Source organism: Anolis carolinensis, chromosome 4 (assembly GCF_035594765.1).
Source record: "Anolis carolinensis isolate JA03-04 chromosome 4, rAnoCar3.1.pri, whole genome shotgun sequence".
NCBI classification, from domain to species: domain Eukaryota; kingdom Metazoa; phylum Chordata; class Lepidosauria; order Squamata; family Dactyloidae; genus Anolis; species Anolis carolinensis.
This window is the reverse complement of record NC_085844.1, coordinates 135,237,713-135,245,352: the sequence shown is the minus strand read 5'-3', so window position 1 is coordinate 135,245,352 and position 7,640 is coordinate 135,237,713. Positions and strand designations below refer to the sequence as shown.

Here is a 7,640-nt window from a genome sequence, read left to right as displayed (position 1 = left end):
ACTGAATCTCACAAATCTGATCATGGCAGCTTTCAACTGAGTTATTCAGGGGAGGGAGATGGCATTTGGGTAGGCAGGAGTGTAACAGTAGAGTATACAGTAATTTCTTCTTCTTCTTCTGTTTATGCTTATGCTTATGTTTATGTTTATTTATATCCCACTTTTTCTCTCTACAAGGAGACTCAAAGCGGCTTAAACATTTCAATACAACTTCAAATATACAAATATTAAAATAGAATTAAACCTCTTTAGTAGTAAACATAATTATGTTAAAATCCATAAAACATATTCAAAACTAAAAACCACAACAGCCTGTTTGAATAAAAAGGTTTTAGCCTGCTGCCATAAGGACAGCAGGGAAGGGGCTGTTCTGGCTTCCCTGGGCAGGGAGTTCCACAGTTAAGGGGTAGCCACCGAGAAGGAAGGCCCGCTCTCTCATTCCCACCAACCGAACTTGAGCTGAAGGTGGGACTGAGAGAAGGGCCTCTCCTGAAGATCTCAGGGCCCGGACAGATTCCTACAAGAAGATGCAGTCAGTCAGCCCTGACCTGAGCCATCTAGGGCTTTAAAGGTCATAACCAGCACTTTGAATTGTCCCCTGAAACAAACTGGTGGACAGTAGAGCTGCTGCAACAGGGTGGTTGTCTGCTACCTGTAGCCAACCCCAGTTAGCAACCTGGCTGCAGCTCTTTGGACCAGTTGAAGTTTCTGAGCACTCTTCAGAGGTAACCCTACGTAGAGTGCGTTACACTAATCCAGATGGGATGTAACTAAGGCATGAACTGCTGTGGCCATATCTGGCTTTTCAAGGAATGGGTGCAGTTGGCATAGAAGTTTTAATTGTGCAAAGGTCCTCCTGGCCACCACTGATACCTGGGCCTCCAGGTTCAACAATGAGTCCAGGAGGACCTCCAAACTGAAACTTGTGTCTTCAGGGAGAATGTAACCTCAACCAGCACAGGCTGGATCCCTATTCCCTGATCTGTCTTCCCTCTGACCAGGAGCATCTCTGTCTTGTCTGGATTAAGTTTCAGTTTGTTTCCCTCATCCAGTCCATTACTGATGATAGACACTGGTTTAGGGTCAGGACAGGTTCCTTGGCTTTTAGTAGGAAGGAGTAGTAGAGTTGGGTGTCATCTGCCTATAGGTGGCACCGCACTCAAAAACCTCAGATGACCTCTTCCTGTGGTTTCATGTTTATGTTGAACAGCATAGGGGACAAAATGGAACCCCGAGGAACTGGGAAAGAAGTACAAAAACACAACAAAGAGAAGGGAAATCAGCAGCTAGAGGAGATGGCATCTCTATACTATTGCACAAAGCATGGGAAATAAACAAGGTGAACCCGGACTCTTACAACAAAGCAAATATGAAAAACATTGTGTCACTGAAAATTGGTGGGATTAATCTTATGATTGGAATATAGAGTTGTAACCTATTTTTGAAAAATAGACTAAACAGGAAAGGAGGTTAAGTAGCATTGCATATCAAGGATGTTTGCACCAGTAAGGAGGTTCATAATGTAAATCCTGAAAAACTAATTGAGAGTATCTCAGTAAAAATTAAAGGGAAAAGAAACATTGTAGGGGTCTACCACTGACATCCAAGCAGGACTGAGGACTTGGATGATGCCTTCCTGGAATAAATGACCACACATTTAGAAAGAAGAAGTGCAGTAGTAATGAGAAATTTAATTTATTCTGATATTGGTTGCAATACATACTCTATCAAGAATCTCAGGACTAACAAATTTCACTGTCCAGATGGTAGTAGAGGCAACAAGGAGATCATCTGTTTTAGATCTGATCGTAACCAACAGTGACAATCTAGTAAATGAAGTAGAAATGGCACGGTACTTAGGCAGGAGATGCCACATTCTTCTAGAGCAGTGGTTCTCAACCTGGGGTCCCCAGATGTTTTTGGCCTACAACTCCTAGAAATCCCAGCCAGTTTACCAGACCCCAGGTTAAGAACCACTGTTCTAGAGTTTGTTATACAGTGGAAAGGATAAGTCAAGCATAGTCACACACACACATTATAGACTTTAAGAAAGCTGACTTCCATAAATGAAGAGACATATTGAGTGTAATCCTATGGTCAGGAAAAGAGTTCATCAGGGATAGTATTTTCTGAAAAGAGAGATACAGTTTGAATGGAGAGGAAAAATAGGAGGTGTCTAAAGAGACCAGAATGTATGTCTAAGGAACTTTCAAATGAGCTAAGATTTAAAAGGGACATGCACAAGAAACAGAAATGCAGAATTCAAACAAATAGCCATCATGTGTAGGGTGAAGTTTAGAAAAGTCATAGGACAGAATGAGCTAAAGCTTGCTAGGGTGATTAAAAACAATAAAAAGGGTTGTTGTTTTTGTTATGTCCATAGCAAAAGAAAGAAAAAGGAAATGATAGGGTCACTGCTTACAGGTGATAATGAAAATGCTAACAGGAACAGAGGCTCCATCTACATTAACCATTTTCTGCCATTTCAAAGCAACGCTGAGGAAAGTGCTTTTGTGCACAGATGATTACATAGGGAATCCTGGAATACATTTGAGGCCTGGATAATGATTACAGAAACCACAGAGCACGGTTTCACTTTAAGAGCTTTCTTTTGCATACTTTTGTGGGAGATTGTTGTCTGGCTGCTGCAGTTTGAAGCTAGCTTCTAACTGCTTTAAATAATGTAGACAGAGAAAAAGTAGAGCTACTCAACATCTTTTTTGCCTCCGTCTTCTCCAAAAGATTAACTGTGCTCACGTTTGTGATAATGGGACAGTAGGGGGAGAGAAAAAAATACTAAAGAATTTGAGAAGCAACACAGGTTTGAGGTAAGAACCTATACCTAGAGTCTTTACTATGCACTGAAAATTGCACAGCTTTTTGAGAAAAAATCTCACATGGTTACATTGTATTGTTGTTGTTGCTGTGTACTTGGAGAAAGATGAACGGCACACTGTATTTCTATACAAGCAACATGGTGAAGGGTTCAACATAATAACTGACTATATGATTTGAAAGCTGTACAGCCCAAATGTTATGCAGCAGGAAAAGAAACTTGAGCTAATTGAGTCTACAGCCACATTACTGTTTAATTTTAAACATTTACAGTGCAACATTACTGTTTAATTTTAAACATTTGAGTACATTGTTTTTAACATAGGAAACAATAATCTGTTAATTATTGATTAGACTGATTATGTTAAAAATAATTTTAAAACACACATCACTTTTGCTCAACAAAAATCCCCCCAAATTACACAAAATCAACAATTTTCCACACATAATAAACTTTTGGGTTTGTTCCTGTTTTTTCCTGTTTTTTCAATGAATAAAGCACCAGTATGTTACAACATGTCTGTTTTTGTTGAAGATGCTCAATTTTATGCAAACATTTTGTTGAATATTATTTTATTTTATACCTAGTTGTTGTTTTTTAAAAATAGCAATTTTGCAGAAAACACACACTAATCATTGGAAACAAACAACCACACTTTAAATGTTATAGAATGTCTTTTTCATATAGCGAGCTGCCCACTTTTCAAAGAAGCTGTGTGGTTTCCAACTTTCTGAGCAAACTGCACAGTGTTTGTGGAAAATCTGTGCAGTTTCCCATCACAGTAGAAAAAAAAGATTCCAGAGTATCCTGAAGCTATGGAATGAAAACTGTTTCATTGTTCTCAACATCCCTTGGATTTACTATCCTAGATGGGAACTCGTGCTAGAAATATCAGTCTCTAAGAGGATAAAGGTGGCACTTATTCCTAGATAAATGTGTCTAATGTCAGACAGAAAAATCTGTAATAGATAGAAATGCATTGCATGTACCTCCAGTGTGGAAAAATACAGTCCTTATAGACATGTGTTTACAGTGCAGTTCTCTAAAGCATTAAGAGAGTAAAGATGTGATCCCAGAGGGACAGTTGAGTCATTTCATGTTCTCTATCACAGTGGTTCTCAACCTTTGGGTCACCAGGTGTTTTGGCCTACAACTCTCAGAAATCCCAGCCAGTTTACCAGCTGTTAGGATTTCTGGGAGATGAAGGCCAAAGTATCTGGGGACCCACAGGTTGAGAACCACTGCTCTAGAGGGAAGAATGGGAGTGGCTTGTATGTGAACTTCCTCTCTGCCATATGCTTTGCTCTCCGCCATTCTAGTTAGCTTTGCCATTATTTTCTGAATTTGTAATCCATTGCCATCCTCATTGTGTGAGTGTCTTATTATAATATTTGTGTGTATCTCTATATATTGATAGAAGGACTATAAATAATTATATGTAACATTGACTAAAGAATAAACCTCCAAAGGAGTTTGGATGAAAGACAGAACTCAAGTGTGCTTAGTCAACTGATGAGCTACTTACTTTACAAAGCCAGAGACTATGATATAAAATCTCCGCTGTGACCAGGACTCTGCAGTGTTTTGGGAATTGGAATTAACTGGTTGCCTTTGAAACAGTCTGTTCCATTGTGCAGCTGGAGGAGGCTGTGATGGGATTGAATTCACATGCTACCTAGCAGAGATGTTGCGTGTATTTATACTCGTCTTCTTTCCCACCCCTGCAACAAAGAAGTCTATGGACTAAATAGGACATTTTTAAAAGCCTTTGGAATGCATGGATTTCTTTATAACAATCAGGGTTGGGGTGGGGTTTGCAACTAAGTTTTTCTTAATTTCATTTCTGTTATTTCTTGGAGCAAAATGTGTTACATTATTTTCCCCACTCCCATGTGTTTGCTATTCATGAGGTGTCAAATCATTTAGCAAATGAGAAACTTGGGGGGGGGGGGGGACAGCTATTTAGCACTCAGAAATCTCAAATGTTGAATAGAAAAGACCACCATACCAACTACAGAGCAATTATAGAAAATGAAACCTTTCTCTTGCAAATCCAGAATGAACAATTGATACAATTGGGGCAGAAACTAAAAGACAGGGAAAAAACCCATGCAAACTTTAGGTCTTTCTGAATTTCTGTAATTCAATGCTGGGGGAGAGAAATGTGGTTCCTAAAAGATTTGAAAATGGTTTGCAAAGAGCTAGCTGCTGTGTGAGCCACATAGGGTTCTAAGTGTTCCAAACTATATATCCACCTAATTATTAATCCTGACAATGTGCTATTACGTATATAAAAATAGACCAATGAGCTTAAGTTAGCTTGAAGGATAATTGTGTTTTAGTGACTGATATCATTCTGGAAGGTCCACCATAGTAGCACAGCACTAAATTTTCAATAGAGAATGTCAATAACTCCCCTAATTCTCCAAAACATCAGATCTTTTCTGATTATCTGAGAAGACTCCACTGAATATATAATCCCCTTAGGAAAGTGCTCAGATTCAGACAAAATATATATGTAATTCTTGTGAACATTCTGGAATGAATATGCAAAACCAGTAATAACTGTAATAGGCAGATGTCTTGCCAAAGGCTTTCATGGCTGGAATCACTGGGTTGCTGCTGTTTTTTCCGGCTTTGAGGCCATGTTCCAGTAGCATTCTCTTCTGACGTTTCACCTGCATCTGTGGCTGGCATCTTCAGAGGTCTGTTGGCAGTGAAACAAGTGGGGTGCATATATACCTGTGGAATGCCCAGGGTGGGAGAATCCCACAGGTATATGTATACTCCACTTGACTCTCTGCCAATAGAACCTCTGAAGATGCCAGCCATAGATGCAGGCGAAACGTTAGGAGAGAATGCTGCTAGAACATGGCCGTACAGCCCGAAAAACTCACAGCAACTCAAGAATATTCAGAACTGGACTTCCGGTTTGGCGAGATGGCGGCGGGGTGGACTTCTTGATCACTCGAGAAGCCAGCCGAGCGATTGCGACTGGGTAGAGCGCGGAGCTCCCTCTCCCTGACGGATCGAGGTCAGGGAGACTGCCAAACCCGTAGGGCTGCCAACCGACGGTCTTAGAGCCCCTATCCCCTCAAGGGTGGGGGCAAACAGACCCGGACTGGTAGTCCGCAGGGTGTGCGGGTCGCAGCGAGGCTAACCAGACAGAGGACTGGGTTACCGCCGAAACTCGCCCAAATTTTTTTAAATTCAAGAAAGAAGCGGGAGCGAAAGCTCAAGAAAGGTATGAAAAGAATATCCAATATCTATATCCAGAGAAAAGACTTACTCTAATTGAAGGAATATTAAATTACTCTCACTGCCCGGGACGAAGAAACAGAAAAAATAATTTCAGACAAACTTAGCAAAATCAGAAGCCGGGTGCTCGGGGAGCGGAGGAATGTGCGAAACGGCCAGACAATAGAGGGAAAATACAATTGAAATATAGTAAAATATAGTGACTAAATTCAAAAGAAATAGAAGAACAAAGAACAAAGAAGAACTGACCTTGGCGACATATTGTTGTGTCTATAGGGGAGGTTCTTCATAAACAATCCAGAGATAAGAAGTGCCCAGGGTCGGAGGGAAATGACGAGTGGGAGCGAAGGGCGGGTTTGAAGAAAGAAAGGAGGAGAGGTGGAAGGCGATTGGGCGCCACTTCAATCAATCAGCCAGAGCTCCCTACCAAAGAGAAACGGAAGAGGTGAGAGAGAGAGACCACTGAAAGAGGAAGAGGAAGTGACAAAAGGGGCGATAGAAGTAGGATTACATAGAGAAGCCCCAGAAAGCGGACGAGGCGAGAGAAAAGAACATAGCGCCTCCAAATACGGAGAAGTGACCATTGAGACCATTGAGACAGAGAAAGGAGGTAAATATAAGCATAAAACAAAGAATTTACGGCTGCCGGATTAGGAGGAGAAGGCAGGTTAGAGTACAGTAACAAAGGAGGATTTGAGGAAAGTAGTGACGGAAGGACGACGAGGAATTGAGGAGGACAAAGAAGGCTAAGGCGAGGAAACTAAGACGTGGATTGAGAAAAGGAGAATGTCGGGAGATAGCGGAGAGGGGACTAATTAGAGGGGTGCGGAGAGGAAAGCAACAGTAAATTGAATATAAAGCTGTGAGGTGATACAAAGCTGAAGGACTGGACAAGACTAGGGATAAGAGACTAAAGTTTTGAAGCTTGGAAGGAGAGAAAGATAAAACGGAGATTGAGGGATTACAATATTTGAATTTACAATTACAAATAGTAGGCCAATCCAATAAAAGTAACTAAAAACCGACTCAAGACAATGTCTACATTCAGATTCAAGATGGAGAAAGATAATAAAGACGTAAAAGGAATACAGGGGGCCCAAAGAAGACATTCACTATCTGAGGACATCAGCCTTAGGGATGTGATGAAAGAGGTGAGAGAACTGACCAAAGAGGTCCAGAAAATGGCGGAAAAACAAGATGTATACCAGAAGGTATTCCAAGACCAAATGTTAACGATGAAAAATGAGATTACCGAGGAACTGGGAGAGATGAAGAAAGAAATAAATAATATAGAACAGGAACTAGCGGATATCAAAGCTGACAAACAGAAACAAGATAAAATTCAAACAAAGATCCAAACGAAGATGGAAGATATGGCGAGCAAAAACCAAAAATTAGAAATGAAACAGGAAATGATCGAACAAAAAAATTTAGAATATCAGTTGAGATTTAGAAACATAGTTGAGGACAGCAAAGAAAACCTAAGAGAAATAATTATAGACCTAACAACAAAATTGACACAATCTACGTATGATGACATGAATAA

General features: G+C 40.4%; 1 protein-coding gene across 6 annotated transcripts in view; it reads left to right on the top strand.

Annotated features, from left to right (window-relative positions):
- LOC100555853 (protocadherin beta-14) overlaps positions 1–7,640 on the top strand; it is a 154,872-nt gene that overhangs the window by 69,624 nt on the left and 77,608 nt on the right. The window lies entirely within an intron of this gene.